Source organism: Podarcis melisellensis, assembly GCF_964234715.1.
Source record: "Podarcis melisellensis genome assembly, chromosome: Z".
Taxonomy (NCBI): Eukaryota; Metazoa; Chordata; class Lepidosauria; order Squamata; family Lacertidae; genus Podarcis; species Podarcis melisellensis.
Genome location: NC_138547.1, coordinates 9,959,352 through 9,976,115, shown reverse-complemented (window position 1 = coordinate 9,976,115; position 16,764 = coordinate 9,959,352). Strand labels below are relative to the sequence as shown.

Sequence of the window (16,764 nt, the reverse complement as noted above, 5' to 3'; positions counted from 1 at the left end):
GGCTTAGTCATACTGGCCACATGACCTGGAAGCTGTACGCTGGCTCCCTCGGCCAATAAAGCGAGATGAGCACCGCAACCTCAGAGTCGTCCACGACTGGACCTAATGGTCAGGGGTCCCTTTACCTTTTATATTACGTTACATTATCAGGTCCTCTGTTACTTTGATGCTGTGGTGCCTAAATCAGGTTGCTGCCACCCTGTACAGTGTCTTCCCCACCCCAGTAGGATTTGGATTTGGAGCTTGCAGAATTATTCTGTATGAGTGGCAAAGATAATTTCCATCCCAGCTTCCCGTCGGCATTTGCTTATGTTATGTTTGTGCTGCAGGACAGAAGCACAAAATCAGCCTTCCTTCCCCCTGACTTTCCCTTATGGGAAATCTGTTTGCCTTAGGGAAAAGCCTCCTGGGACCTGTCAAATCCCCTCTCTTGACCATGTAAGGGAACTCCGGATGGCAAAGGAACAGGAATGAAGGCGGCACGCTCTTTCCAAAATAACCTGCTCTTAAAGAGGTTGTATGTTGGGTGGGGGGAGGGGGAGGAAGAGGAGGAGGAGGAAGGTGCAACTCGGATTTCAGAAGAGTCAATGCCTTCCATGTGCTTCTTCTGGAACTGAGGATTTTCTGGAGCAGTATCGAGTTTCAGAAGTACTTTGTGGACTGGAATCTGGCAGAAAAGGCAGCAGTTTTATCTCTGATTGCAGTGGAGGTAATTCAACTTTACACCTTTTTTGGGGAAGAGGCATTGGGGGGCCCGTATAGACTGTTTGTTCCCACAAAGATGGAACTGAAAGGTGCTATTTATAGCTTTCTATTTATAACTGGTGTGTAATACAAATACTGCATGGATGAGAGGTGGATCCACTTATCAACATGGACTGCTGCCTCAGAATTTGGGATCTGGCCTATATGGTTAAACGTACCAATATTAAAAGAACTAGGGGACAGTGGCGTAGCGTGGGGGGTGCAGGGGGGCCTGGCCGCACCGGGCGCAACATCTGGGGGTTAGGGTTAGGGGGCGCAAATCCACGGGTTAGGGGGCGCAAATTACTTGCCTTGCCCCGGGTGCTGACAGCCCATGCTACGCCACTGCTAGGGGAATTAAGAGAACAAAATGATTTATTTGTACAGAGCTGGAACTTGTTTATTCAGTATCAAAATGATGAGATGCAGAATACAGTTTGGTGGCATGCCATGTTAGGAAGAATCTGATAACAATGTATATTGGTGATTTTTTTTTTAAAAAGCAACCAAATAAAAACAGAACAATGCTGTTAAAAGCTTTATTTAAGAGAGGTGCTTGTGCCAGCCCCCCCCCAGCTTTTTCCAGAGGGCAAACAAGGCTGGGCATTGGGCTAGCCATGTAAAGTTTGGCATATATAGCAGTGCAGGAATAAGTAAGTAAATAGTATGGTAATATATCTGCTTTTCTTTGGACCACATCAGCAAGGCCAAGAGGGGGGTCTTGTCGCCTGGGCAGCCCAGGACCTCCAGACACACTGCCCAGGCTTGCACCCCGAGGAAGTAATTTCAGTGCTGCTAACATAGCAGCTTGACTTCATTCCTGGAGTCGCATTCCATGGTTTCTTGAGACAGATGCATGCCAACCTGGCTGAATGAATGAATGAATGAATGAGTAAATAAACTTAAGGGTTATTACTCTTGGCAAACAAACCATTCTGAGCACAAACTTACGTGTGGCCATCATGGAGTCATGAGACGAGCAAAAGAAAGGTCTGACACTAATACTGAAGAAGAAGCAGGAAGGAAACCAAGCCGGAAAAGCAAACAGTCTACAGGTAGTTACTGGGGAAAAAGGCATCAGTGAGGGAAGAGTGGTGCACATAATTTAAAAATAATAATACAAAGAATAATAACCATTTAAAAAAATAATCAGAGAAACAACAAAAAACCCTCCTTGAAATGCCTGCAGGTATAAGAAACTCTTAGTCAGGGGTCAGCAAAGTTTCTGTGACTTGGGCTGGTTCACGGTCCTGCAGACGCTGTGGTGAGCTGGAGTGGGCACACACGCAAACACTCTTTCCGGAGCTCTTTCTGGCGCTGAAGAGGCGTGCGCAGCTTCCCATTGGCTGCAGGCACACGGGAGCCAACTGAGCAAGTGGCGGGGGTCCTCAAGCGGGCAGCGGGGGTCCATGGGCCAGTTAAATGACCTCCATGGGCCGCTTAGTCATGTGCCTGAAGTTCAGCAAGGGTTCCCATCTAAACTGAGTCACAGAGGCATATTTAGGGATTGGCGAAACTGGCCCTGGACAGGAGTGCAGGCCCAGCTGCCCCCCCCAAAAAAACCACCCACCAGACTATGTAGCATATGGTGGATATGTTTGGAGAGCCATTGTGGTGTAATGGTTAAGAGCGGTAGTCTCGTAATCTGGGGAACCGGGTTCGCGTCTCCGCTCCTCCACATCCAGCTGCTGGGTGAACTTGGGCAAGTCACACTTCTCTGAAGTCTCTCAGCCCCACTCACCTCACAGAGTGTTTGTTGTGGGGGAGGAAGGGAAAGGAGAATGTTAGCCACTTTGAGACTCCTTAGGGTAGTGATAAAGCGGGATATCAAATCCAAATTCTTCTTCTTCTTGTGGTGATACACGACCACTCTCCCAGAAAGATCAAATGTGAGAGAAACTTCCCATCCTTCTTGCACCGTGCCACAAAAGTGTGCATTTTTTTCCACCTTTCCTCTTTTGCCTCAGCCTCACTCCAGACATTTTGAGTACTTGGGCCATGTAAATGTGGTCATTTTTAATGTGGCTACTGTGGTAAAGTGATTTTATTTTACTTTACTGCGGGGTGCCAACACAATTGTGCCAATACAGCTCCTTGCCAAGGGCTCAAGGTATCTGAGGTATGCCTCTGCTAAATCAGGAGGGAGTTTGAGAAGCTTGAGCCACAAAGCTGAATGCATGACTTCAAGTAGTTGCAATCCATGTATCTACGCCATGGGGGGTGGGGGGGCAAATAACAAAAACTCCCTCAGATATTTCAGTTATGGGGCAGGAATGAATGAATTTATTATTTTGGTCACAGACCAGTTCCAGCTCACATACAGAATCAGGGAAGTCATGAAACACAATAGGGATGCATTTAAATTGGCAGTGTGGGGGCAGGAATATAAAGGACTTGGTGGTCCTTAACTCTCCTGGAGTCAAGTTGTTAAGGGCTTTGTAAATTAATACAAGAACTTTGAACCTGGCCCAGTAACATGTGGGTAGCCATCACAAGCTTTTGAGCACTGGATTTATGTGCTGGGCAGGAATAATATTTCCTGATCAACAATCTGTAGCATTTTAAACCATCTGGAGCTTCCAAACCAGGTGGAAGTGTAGCCACATACAGTGTGTACTGTATTGCAGTAATCAAGTCTTGAGGTTACCAGTGCATGAATCACCACAGCCAGGCTGTGCCTGTTAAGAGAGGATAGAAAAGGCTGGAATTGGGTAAGTTTGACATTTTGTTACACTCCCCACCAAAGACCCCAATCTTCCTTCCTTCCTTCCTTCCTGAGCAGTTGGGATTGACCTTTGTCTGCTCTGTGTCAACACCTTGAAAGCTGACCAGGTAACTGCCATGATTTCACAAGCTAAGATCTACAAATGCTTAACCCAAATCCCCAGCTGGAGTGTCTTCAGGTGGAGTTAGCAGACTCCAGAAACTCCACAGCGGAAAGCAAATCTGCAGAGCCCGTTTGCCAGGAGAGACCTCTGAGTCCAGACTCAGCTTGGGATCACCAGCAGCATGTAAGAAAAGCTTTCTGCCTGTATTAGTTAGTGGCTAGGGCAAGTCTAGGAGTTCAAATTGAACATTTCTGCACTCTGAAATGGACTGCAATGCCACATTCAGCATATTACGTTCTGAATCATTCTGTTTGTTTGGGTGAAGTGCGGCAGGTGTGATTTGATTAAAATCAGCTTCTGCCAACCTTGTGACCTCCTGGGGCCTTGAACTATAACTCCCATCAGCTCCAGTCAGCACAATATAATAATTCTTCCAGTTTGACCTCTCCTTAATTGCAAATAGTTTATTTTTAAACTGAATTTGTTGCTCTAGGACAACTGAGCCCCTTTAACCCACTTCAGTGGCGGAAAGCGAAATTTCTGCCTCGTGCCTTCCCACAAAATATTGGCAGCATGGAGGCAAAGTAACTTTCTATGAATGAGAACATTAAAACACAATTAGTTTTATCTACTGCTAGTCATACTCATACTAGACCTATTGAAAATAATGAACATTATTATTAAAGTTTTCAGTTTACCAGTTTTGTGAAAACACACTACACATTGTGTGTTCGCATTGATTAGAAGTAGGCTTGTGTTAGGGAAACAGCCTTCTCTGGTGCTGATTTAAATATGAAACCTTTGTATTATATATACTGATTCAGGATACTTGATGTAATTAAGAAATTGCTTATTACTTAATTATTATTATTTAGTTAAATCAAAGTTAAGTGTTAAAGAGCATAAATAAGGAATTGATAGCCGCTGTATTAAAGTTTTGCTCAGGTTTAATGAACTTTCAGGTCAATGCCAGTTTCTTGCAACAGGAAAACAGATGCGAACAGTGACTGAAGAGGATTCTCTGTGATTTAGAACCCCAGATCATCCTGTGGTTAAGTAAAGTAGGAGGAAAAAGGAGGAAAAAATGACAACAGTTATTGTCATTTTCCATAGGGAGACATAATTTTAACCAATGGACTTGCCAGCTCTAGCACAGAAATCAATAATTATAAAAGAAAGCTTTAATAGGAGGTAAGAAGAGAACTCAACCTTTCTTTGCTCCCACTCCTTGAGCAATTGAGGCAAATCCTTGATGGTTGCTGTTATTCAGACATGTCCATTGATGGAGATCACTGCTTTTCTACCTGGCCACTGAGTTTGTAAGTCTGCATGTTTTGCTGTGAAAGGGTGTGATTGCTTTGTTTATTTTCTGCTGTGGAATAAAATATCCTTACTGGTGTGCGTCAGTGTTGATCTGGTTGAGACATTTGCTGAAGCCCCAAAGCCCACATATTGGGAGAGATTTCCAGGGATTTTCAGCAACCTTTTAGCCCTAGCAATGTGATCCATTAGATCCATTTCAGTGGACTTGCTTTGAATAGAACTTGGTACAACCTGATGATAAGCTGTGAGAATGGATAGTATAAAAATTCCCAGGGCAATATTTTAACTTCAACAACTTTAAACTTTAGTAAGGACAGTAAGAATAGCTTTAAAATGCCAATCTGTTGCTGGACAAAGCTCAAGGTGTTGGTACTAATATATAGGGTCCAATATGTTTCTTGAGAGACTGCATTATCCCTTATATACCCAGTAGTTCACTATGGCCTGTAGGAGATTTTCTCCTGCTAGTTCCAAAGATCTGAGAAGCAGTGGTGAAGGAAGCGAGGTGTGTGGGGTGCAGCTCACCCCGGGTGTCATCACTGAGGGGTGTGTGTGTGGCAAAATGAGTTTAAAATAAAAAATTGGGCTCACGAAACTTTTTAGGAGTGCCATGGTGGCTTAGGTGCCTGCAGGTTCCACGCTGCCTGAAACGGCAGCATGGGACTTGTGTCTGCCTACTGTCTCTCCCTCAGCTGCCCTACAGCTGAGAGGGAGGCAGCGGAGAGGCTTGCCCCGCCCCCATGGACAGATTGCCCTGCCCCCAGCTGCAGGACACACCCCCACACCAGGCACCCAAGCAGCTAGCTATGCTGCTGCTGAGAAGCCTACTATGTTAAGGTTACCAGAAAATTATTTTTAAAAGTTTGTTGTTTTTTAAAAAGAAGAAGTAATATCTTCTCTTCTGTGGTCTCCTCTGTCACATGGCCTTCCTCTAGGCCCTAGCCTCCTCTCTTGGAGCGCTAGCAGCCATGGAGTAGGCTCTGCCACATGTTCTTGCCCTACCTTTCCTCCTTAGTGGCAGTGGCGGTAGCAGCGGGTCAAGGTCAGGGCTCCCCTCTTTTCTCCTCCTCCTCTTTCTCTCTCTTCCTTTTCCTTCTCCTATCCTCCTTCTCCCTGCGTCGGCTCTGGGGTTTTCTAGGGTTGACGTGACGGGCGTCCCTGGTTCTCCCTTGGCAGCGGCAGTCTCAGTAGCCCAGATCAAGCCTGGTAGTGCAATTGGCTCTGGCTGGCTTCAGGAGCTGCTCGCTGCCGTGGCGCCCGCCATTTTGCCTCTCCGGAAGTCCCCATATGATGTGTCTTGTGCCGTTGAACCAATCACGCAACCTTCATTCCCTACTAATAAATCTACCACACTTAAAAAATCCAGGGACATTAAATGAAATCTGGGGACATTCCAGGGACAGATTTTTTTCTGGGGAGAGATTTGTGAATCCGGGGACTGTCACCACAAAATGGGGACGTCTTGTTAACCATATGCTATGTGGAACAGCATTCCTGTTGAGCTATGACAGGCACCCACTCTCAGCATTGCCCAACAACAATGGAAGACGTTTTTGTTCCATTACGCTTTCTCAGTTGGATAATGAGTCTTTGCCATGAGTGTCTATTTTGTATGATGTAAGTTTTGTTTTAAAAATATCTGTTCGTTTTTTGGGCTATATCAGGGTTTTTTTGTTTGTTTTTGCTGCTTTTATTGTTGCTTTGAGACAACTGTATAGAAAGAGAATAATAAATCAATGGTGATGATAGTAATACTGCCTGAGAACATAAAAAGGGTCTTTACCTGTCAACAGAAAGACTACAGAGTAGGGCCCAAGTGAATCCCTATAGGAAGAGCATTCCTTAATTGGGATGCCAACACCAAAAAGACCCCCTCTCTAGTAGCTGCTAGCCATACCTCCCTTGGCAGGAGGCGCCTGGATAAAGGTCACCAAAGAGGATTGCAAGGTCTGGGAAGGGATGTGTGGGTAGAGGCAGCCTTTTCCAGAACCCTGCTACCAGGGCCTTACAAAGACTGGATTGACTCTAAAAAGTAGAGAGCGAGGAGAAGGAATCCTTTACTTTTTAAAAAAACGATAAGCATGTGAGCTGTTTGCACTCTCTCTCGCCCCTCCAATTGCAAGAGCCCTAAGAAACTGTGCCAGAGGTTTCTGCCCAATCCCAGCTCATTTGCCATTCAGCAAATCTTTCACAAGTTTTTCCCCTACCAGGAAGCAGGCCCTGGTTGTGAGCAAAGGCTGGATGACTCGTGGAAGGCTCTCACTGTCCAATTAGCAAGATAAGCGAATCCCTGGCAGGGGGTGGTGCCGCGGACCCCCTGGGTGTGATCCACGGACCCCTAGGGGTCCCCTAATTGGGAACCACTGCTCTAGAGGGAACAAAGTTATTGTGCTGTCATTGGGCAAAGTGTACGTAATGCCACCATCTGCATAGCACTCCTGTGGGTGCCCTCGGGGAGAAGGGGGGTCCCACTTCAAGGAGGTTTTTTAATTAATTAATTAATTAAATTTCTATTCTGCCCTTCATCCAGAGATCACAGGGCAGTTTACAATGTAAAACACAAAAATATATAGCACAACAACAAAGACAACAGTATTATTATGATGTATTATAAGCCTCTTCACAAAAACCCTCACCAACCAGAATAAGGTTGCATGTGCAGCACTGTCCAAAGGAGCCAATGTCCAGAATGAAAACATGATCTAGAGGCAAGGTGAGGCACCACCATCAGGTGCTCAAGCAACATGCACCAATGCTAGGCAAGATCGTCTGACCAAGAAGCCAGGGACTTTGGTTATTTCCACCTGTTGTAAGACTCCCAAAGGATGCCTTACATACTTTAGGTTCCCAAGACAACACCCAAACCACCACTGTTGGTAGTGAAGCCGTTTTATGAACTGCTTGCTCATGAGGAGGCCCCTTGCTCATGAGCTGTGCAGTGACTTCATAGATGCGAGCTATGTTGCCTTTCTTTGACCCGAACCTTTCTCAAGGACTGGGAGCCCCTTCAGGGGGTCACCAACAATGGTTACAGGGGACCTACCTGCTCCTCCAAGTCTTCCACTTGTGGGTTGTCCGGGGTTCCTATGAGAACCGTTTCTGGTACCAGGCCTGGGCTCAGCATGAAAGCTATTAAGCATCCATCTGTGCAGCCTGTCTAACTGATGACTGAAGCTAATTCTTTTAAATTCTATTAGGGCTGATAACTGCTCAGGCCAGGCATCTCCTGCTGATATTAATAAAGCTGACTCCATTAAAAAAATAAATTATGCCAGGGGTTGAGTTTTGCTTCTGAGCAAGTCCTGCTTTTCCCAAGATATTTTCCGTACTCTACGGAATTCCAAGCGTGTGCCATTTCTCATGAGAGAGATTGGCTGACTTGAAGATTGACTCTGAGCTATGTGCAAAGTGACCTAGTTGTGGAATCAGAAATACTGGGTTGGGTGGGAAAGAGGGAATGAAACCCATCTGGAGTAATGGATCTGGCAGCCAAAGTTCATTAGAGTTCAGCTTCCCTATATCCAAACTGCACAGTCAGAAAATTGTGCTCCCGTCTCCTATAACTCAGGAGGTTGGCAAGCTTGATGGGGCTCAACTTCTAAACAGAGCTGTGAGCCAAAACCTGACCTTTTCCAAGTTGCCAGCTTTTCTGCTTTGGAATCCTCATATTGAATATCCTTTCCATGTTTTCTGGGTGGGATTCATTTCATGAATGAAGCCCATCAGTGGAAGTGGCAAAATGGGGCTTTCCTTTCCCCCCATGTTGAGAGATTCCCCCCAGCAATGTGTAAGGGAAGGGGTGTGTGTGATCACACAGGGTCCCCGGATGTTTCACGGTCTATTGATCCCTGTGCCACCACTTTATTTCTCGCTGCCACCACCCAGGCCCTACCTGGTACAATACTGAGTCCAGTCAGGGTTAAACTGGAAAATAAACTTCTGTTTATTTATTGCAGTTTAACAAGTGTGTGGTTTCATAAACGGTATCGGCTCATTACAATCAAGGGATGCCTATCCAGACCTATAACTTCCGCTACCTGCTCTCACTCACTACACCACCTCTCAGTTATTTACTTGTCTTCCTAGCTCCTAACTGTTCCTAACTCAGCTTATTTCTCTACACTAACTCAGCCTACCCACAGACTCTATCCCAATTCACTCCCACTCCAACCAACCACCCAACTCCCAACAAACTCCTCCTTCACCCCTCCCAGAGCTGGTTTTATAGTCCCTCTGACTCCACCCCCCTGGGTTCTGATTGGGTAACCTGTTTAACTATTTCACCTCCAGCACTCTCATATGTTAACATCACAGGGGGTTGTTCCTTCTGGCAAGCCTATGAAGGGTTTTCTGCCTCTGGCCTTCTCTTTCCCTTGAGCCTGTTGTTTCTCCCACCTCCCAGCTTCCCTCCTACTCTGACCTGTCTTCAGACTCACAACACTACATTCCTGGCTATGAGCTTTCCTCCCCAGCTGCTTCCCTGGGGGGCTCTTCGGCCAGAGGCTCCAACCATTCCTCTTCACCCAGCCAGTCCCTGACATTGTGTGGCTGGATTATAGCCTACTATATTGGAGCTGCATCTATTGCTCTGATTGCTTTTGCCCCAGGCCCCACCCTGCCCTCGGCATGTGGCCCCTGGAAGATTTCATGCAAGGGAATGTGGCCCCCTGACTGCAGAAGGTTCTTCATCCCTGTCTCGTTAGAAAGATTACCAGGAATGGGCATTTGTGGGCTCCCTGCAGGCAAGTGCTCCTCCAAAGGAGACTGAAATATTTAAAGGATGGTGGTAATTGTGGCTTGGGATGAAAAGCCAAATCACTCATGGCAGCCGTTAAGTAAGATTTCCATCAAGCAGTCCATCATTACAGGAATGCTTCTGAGAGCAAAAGCTGGCTGAGAAATATTAAGCAGAGAAAATGCATAGCTCAGTCAGTAGAGAACGAGTCTCTTAATCTCATTGTCATGGGTTCAAACCCCAGACTGGGCAAAAGTTTCCTTTATTGGACTAGGTGGCCCTGGTGGTCCTTCCAACTCTACAATTCTATGATATGGAATAATATTGCACAGAGGCTTAATGTGAGCCTGGATTTCACTCCAGAGCCTTCTGTTCAGCTCCTGGTACCTTTTCCTGAATACTGCTTTTATTACTCCTGTTGGAAGTGTAACAATGGAGATCATTCGATGAGGTGCCCTAAGGGTTATCAGTAAGTCAGTTAAGATGAAACAAAAAAAAAATTCCTTCCAGTGGCACCTTAAAGACCAACTAAGTTAGTTCTTGGTATGAGCTTTCGTGTGCATGCACACTTCTTCAGATACCTGAAGAAGTATCTGAAGAAGTGTGCATGCACACGAAAGCTCATACCAAGAACTAACTTAGTTGGTCTTTAAGGTGCCACTGGAAGGAATTTTTTGTTTTGTTTTGACTATGGCAGACCAACACGGCTACCTATCTGTAACTCAGTTAAGATGGGTGGTCTGGAGGTATTATTTAGCAACTAAGCAGAGTGATTTATCCAGACATGAGATCAAGCTGGGAGGCAATCAGGATGGGAAGGAATTCAAAACAATCTGCATTTTAGAGTTCTTTCTCACAGAGAGTGAATGAAAGCAAACTCCTTGCACCTGCTCCTTCTCTGGCCAGTGGAGGAGCCCAAGCTGATTTCCCTCTTGCTCCATAAGAGCCTTCATTGGAGTCTGGTGGAACAGCCTCTCAGTAGCCCTCAGTTCTGCTGGCTGGTGGAGGAGGTCAGTTCTGCAGTCTAAAAGCAACTTGGGACAAAGGGAGGGGGTGATCATATTGACTTACTGTCAGGGTTTCTGGGAGAGAGGAGGAGATGACAGAGGAGACGGAGAGCGAGTGGCAGGAGGGGCAGAAGGATGAGGAAGAAGATGACGGAATTCTAAGGGAATCCACGAGTCTGAGCAGCGAGTCAGAGGATTCTCAAAAGGGGGTTACCTTAATCAAGCAAAAGGGAGGAGAAGGGAGAAGCGGAGAGGAGCCCAGTGGAAGACAGACGCAGCAAGAGGCGTCTCAGCTGGAACGGAGTAAAGGGGGTGGAGTCGTCAGCCTCTCGGAGGGAGCAGGATTAGGAGAGAACAGAGAAAGGGGGTTGGAGCAAGGTGTTCAGCCGGAAAGGGTGGAGAGCAGAACAAAGGGTGGTGTAGCGGTCGAAAGAAAGGTCAGGAGCAACGTACGCGCGCCAAGTTCAAACGTAGAGGCGCGCGGAAGTGGAGAGAGCTCAGGGGAGGAGCCCGGCCCCAAAGCCAGAAGGAGGGGGGAAGAGGCGGCAGAGGATTCAGCCTCAGGCGAGTCACGGAGAGAGGGAACCCAGGGGGGCAGGAAGACCCTGCGGAAAAGAAAGGAGAGGAAGAGGTGGTCTAGAGCCAGGCTATTAAGTTGGTGTGGAAGAGGGGAGGAGTCAGAGGGGACTTCAGCGGTCTAACGTGACAGACGTACGGCCACAATGCTGAACTGTATGAGAAGCAGAAATCTTCAATAAACTTTTCCTGTAAATAAACCCCAACGGAGTGAGGTCTCTTGTGAGCTGGGACCCATCCTGGGTGGCCGTGACAGTAAGTCCCCTCTCCGAAAGCAAAAAAAATTTTTTTTGCGAAGCTCACGAACGGGAGCAGCCATGAGCGCTGAGGAGCAGCTGGTTGCACTGCGGGATCAGGTTACCGCTCTCACATCGGCAGTCATTGCTTCGCAGAAGAAGAATGACGACTTGGAGAAGACGTGCCAGGATTTGCAGGCAAGGTGGGAACACGCGGACAGGGCGGGGGCCCCAGGATCCAGAGCGGAGGGCATTGCGCTTGGACGGCGGGGGGGTGCCCTGGTTCCGCATTTTAATGGCAACTTGCAAGACTATCCCAATTTCAGAGCGGACGTCGTGTATGCACTGCATTTACTCCGTCACGATTTTAAAGATGAGGAGGAGAAAGTGGGGTTCATTGTTTCGCACCTGCATGGGGAGGCCAGGGCTTGGCTACGCAATCTGTGGCGCGAAGATGGACCGGCCCGTCGCAATTCAACTGCGTTCATCAAAGCGATGGATTCTTGTTTTCAATCCTCTGTGGATGTGGACATTGCGCGCCGTCAAATGCACGGGCTGAGGCAGGGGAAAGCGACTGTGCGCCAATACCACTCTAAATTTTTTGCATTGCTCACCGCCTTAGATTGGCCAAAGGACAGTAAACCGGTCAGAGATCTTTTTTGGGAGGGATTGAGCCCCCCCATCAAGGATGAGATCGCTAGGGGGGACAGACCCCAGACCCTAGAAGACGTGGTGCAACGGGCTTTAGCTATTGGAATTCGACATGAGGGACGTCCGTGGCACGAGGAGGACGGGCCCCAAGCGCGTGCGCAAGCGAGGACTCTCCCTTTTGTGCACAGGGATTTCAGCCGTGCGCACCCCTCGCCAATGGGGAAGGACAGCGAGGAGCCAATGGAGATTGGTGGTGCTAGGGCTCAGAAGCCATCCCAGAGCCCTGTCCCTGGTGCAGCCAAAGCGAAGCCTCCTAGAGGAACCAGGAAGTGTTACATCTGTGACAGTGCGCACCATATGGCGAAAGAGTGCCCCCAGAGGCTCCAGAAGCACACTGCGGCACTGGCAACTGTGACAGCAGAGGTGCAACCAGGGGAGCGACTTCAGGGAAACGACAGTGCCTGGCTGGAAGCAGAGCTCCTGGGGCTCAGCCAGGCGGATCTGTAGACAAGCCCCCAGCATCGCCGCAGAGCGTGGACCCTTTGCCTCCCAAACCGGCAGTTCTGCTCACAGCAACACTCCAGCTGCCTGATGGGAGACTCCTCGAGGTTCCAATAACGATCGATTCGGGAAGCAACGCCGACTTCGTGGGACTGCAGTTCGTTAAGCAGCACAACATGGCGCTCCTGCCTGCAACGACGCCTCTGAACGTGGTCACGGTAGACGGCAGGAAGTTGCTGGGGGGGCAAGTGGTGCAGCAAACCCCTCCCATGCTGATGCAGATTGGCAACCATCGAGAACTTATTAGTTTCAATGTCACCCACTTATCGGACACGCCCATCGTGTTAGGCATGAGTTGGCTGGAGAGGCACAGTCCCGCGGTTGCGTGGTATCAGCGGCAGATCACCTTTTGTTCATCGTATTGTGCTCAGCATTGCTTTCAGACCGATCAGGGAGGAGAAGCCGAGCAGCAGTTGCATCTGGGTATGGTGCAAACAGTGCCTCACAAGTACCAGGACTTCTTGGAGGTTTTCTGTGAGAAGGAAGCTGACAAGTTGCCGCCTCACAGACCTTACGACTGCGCGATTGATTTAGTGCCAGGGGCGCAACTGCCTGCTGCCAAGCTGTACTCCATGTCGGAGGACGAAATGCAAGAGCTTCGGGAGTTCATAGACCATAACCTCAAGCGCGGTTTCATCCCAGGACCTTCCCGAGATTTGCGGCACCAGGAGGGGGGGGGCCTCAAGATGCCGACCAGTTTGCAGCGGAGTTGCAAGAGGTGCACGAGGAGCTGCGGAGACATTTGGAGCTGGCAAAACAGGCGTATAAGGTGCAGGCCGATAAGCACAGGAGGGCGGGAGAGGACATCCAGGTTGGGGACTGGGTGTGGTTAGCAGCCCACGCGATGCCGGCCAGGTCATTGGCCAAGAAGAAGTTAGGACACAGGCAGCTAGGGCCATATCAAGTTGAGGCTAAGATCAATCCGGTGGCTTTTCGTCTAGCCCTTCCGGAGGGTTCCAGGGTGCACCCGGTCTTTCATAGGTCGGTGCTCACTCCCTACAAAACCCCACACAGGTTTCAAGAGTCAGGAGCACCCCCAGAGCCACGTAGGAGGGCGCCTGAGAGGGGGGAATCGCCAAGACCAGAACCTCTTAACGAGGTCACAGAGATACTGGACTCGAGATGGGGGGAGGAGGGAGTTGAATATTTTCTCGCCAGGGAAGGCACTCCGGCCTCTGCCAATAGCTGGGTGCCGGGTTACGCGTTGGACGAACCCCTGTTGAAGGAGGAGTTCCATGCACTTTTTCCGCACAAGCCCATGCCCGAGGAGTATTTTGATGATTGGCTTTTCACGCCCACTTTGTCGGACAGCACGTTCGAGGGTTTCTCCTCGCCCGAGGGCCATACGCCCGAAACAAGCCCGACCAGGGATCCGAGACTGGGGGGGGAGGAGACAGGCCCTTGTTGGTGGGTGGATCAGCCAAGGGAGGCATGGAGTCAGAGATGGATGGTAGGTCCTTGGCAGGCAGCGCCAGGAGAAACAGTGATGGAGGAAGAGACTGTGATGTTTTTGGGTGGGGAACCCGAGTTCGAACACACATATACGGAGCTGCCAGAGGAGAACGTTGAAGTGGACAACCTGTATCCTGAACCGACCCCGGAAGAACCACGTTTTCCTCAACCTGCACCCGGCGAGCGGGAGGGGGGAAGGGGGGGCTTCGAGGGGGGGATGGATGTCAGGGTTTCTGGGAGAGAGGAGGAGATGACAGAGGAGACGGAGAGCGAGTGGGAGGAGGGGCAGAAGGATGAGGAAGAAGATGACGGAATTCTAAGGGAATCCACGAGTCTGAGCAGCGAGTCAGAGGATTCTCAAAAGGGGGTTACCTTAATCAAGCAAAAGGGAGGAGAAGGGAGAAGCGGAGAGGAGCCCAGTGGAAGACAGACGCAGCAAGAGGCGTCTCAGCTGGAACGGAGTAAAGGGGGTGGAGTCGTCAGCCTCTCGGAGGGAGCAGGATTAGGAGAGAACAGAGAAAGGGGGTTGGAGCAAGGTGTTCAGCCGGAAAGGGTGGAGAGCAGAACAAAGGGTGGTGTAGCGGTCGAAAGAAAGGTCAGGAGCAACGTACGCGCGCCAAGTTCAAACGTAGAGGCGCGCGGAAGTGGAGAGAGCTCAGGGGAGGAGCCCGGCCCCAAAGCCAGAAGGAGGGGGGAAGAGGCGGCAGAGGATTCAGCCTCAGGCGAGTCACGGAGAGAGGGAACCCAGGGGGGCAGGAAGACCCTGCGGAAAAGAAAGGAGAGGAAGAGGTGGTCTAGAGCCAGGCTATTAAGTTGGTGTGGAAGAGGGGAGGAGTCAGAGGGGACTTCAGCGGTCTAACGTGACAGACGTACGGCCACAATGCTGAACTGTATGAGAAGCAGAAATCTTCAATAAACTTTTCCTGTAAATAAACCCCAACGGAGTGAGGTCTCTTGTGAGCTGGGACCCATCCTGGGTGGCCGTGACACTTACCTTGCAGAGTAGTTGCAAGGCAGGGGTCAGGAACATCAGGTCCAAGGGCCAAGCACAGCCTTCTAGGCCTTTCACTCTTACCCTCTGGACACACATCCCTCGCAAGCCCTGCTTTGCACCCTCCTCAGGTGTTTTTGCCTGTCTGGAATGTGCCCTTGAGCTCTGGTGGTGCCTCCTGCTTGCCTGGAGGAACGTGTGTGAGAGTGAATAGAAACTAGCCTACTAGCATAAACAAGTAATATTCACACCCATTGCTCCACCCACTTTTGCCCCTGGCCACACCCACCTCTGACCTGTGGCCCCACAAGGCTACTCTTTAGAGAATGCTGCCCTTTGGGTGCAAAAATACCATCTGCCCTGGTTCCAGGTAGTTTGTACACTTAGATAACAACAGGGCTTTGCACCCCTGAAAGCTCTTCATTCTGGAATTCCTGCATTTCCAAGCAGGAGGTTGTCCTAAGAAGATCTGCTGTGATTAGAGCTATCACAGTACATGTGAAATGCAGTGATGGCTAAGTCCTGAGCATGCAGAGGTGATTATAACAAGAATCGTGTGGGGAAGGAAGGAGGATGAGCCACTTCTCCCTCTCTCTCTCTCTCTCTTTGCGTTGTCACTCAGCCAGCTCACACGACTGTATGAGGGATTGGAGTGACTTGTGGAGATGGATATGGCATGCGTTCCTCCTCTGTGCATGTGAGCTGCTTAGCCTCTTTCCCTGCTGTTTCCTCATTGTGCGTGTGCCTGGAGGACTGTTGTCATCCTTCAGCACAGAAGCGGAGATCGCCGAGAGCCGTGGGTGGGGGAAACTGGCAAAGTGGCAGCAGCCTCTGGACCTGCCGAGATGAAACAAGAGAGTGTGATGATTTCCCATCAGTTTCTGGGTGCAGAACAAAGTGGGGGCAGATGAGCCTTCATGTAAGGAAGTGGATTTTTGGAACGGGCTGTAGCCATCCCACCTGTCGGCGTGGGAGAGGCTTCCTGGCTGTGGGGTCTTCCTCCGCTGTGCTTGATTTGAAAAAGTGTATTTGCTGAGCAGCTGATTCCCAAGGCTCAGCACCCAGCATGCTTGCACCCAATATGATGTTGAGTCATCGTTCCAGGAGGGATGATCTTGCTCAGGAACTGATGAGGTCAGTGTCTGCCAGAAGAGGAGACATGCTGGCTGGCTCCAGGTACTGGTGTGGATATAGCTGGAAGTGTGACTCTTTCATCCTTTTTTGGGAAAAGGTGAATGTAGCAATTTTAAAAGGAGCCCAGTGCAGTTTTTTCCTCTGTTGCAAGTGATGTCAGCATGGAGGACACCTTATCACATGGTATTTCCCCAAACCTAGGAGTATCACCTCCAAGGCCTCTGAATGAATCACTGGCCTGGCCTTGTGCCTCCTCCTGGTCAGCCTCTACCAAGGAGTGGTTATTCTGGCCCTTCTTGTGGCATCAGTGGTGATTGGAGCTTTTCGTAAGTGATGCAGCGGAAATGCCCACCCTCAAAGGGGACTGCCTGTTTTGTCTCTGCATGAGTTCCCCACTGGGCTCAGGTTCCCAGCAGAAGATTGGCTCTCAGAGCACCTGCCGGTTCTATGTCTGTGTGACCTGCCGGTTTGAGTTTGCCTCAGATTAGTGATTTATGCAGAAAGGAAGTTCAGTTAGTAGTGCTAA

At 49.3% G+C, this 16,764-nt stretch overlaps 1 protein-coding gene across 7 annotated transcripts in view; it reads left to right on the top strand.

Moving 5' to 3' along the window:
- KCNT1 (potassium sodium-activated channel subfamily T member 1) overlaps positions 1–16,764 on the top strand; it is a 214,884-nt gene that overhangs the window by 8,060 nt on the left and 190,060 nt on the right. Inside the window, exon 1 of one of the 7 annotated variants that reach the window (XM_081896319.1) lies at positions 738–794. The exons of the other annotated variants lie outside the window; for them this stretch is intronic. The gene's annotated coding sequence lies outside the window, so the exon portion shown is untranslated. Of the gene's footprint in view, positions 1–737; positions 795–16,764 lie in introns of those variants that run through there. 7 annotated transcript variants of the gene reach the window in all.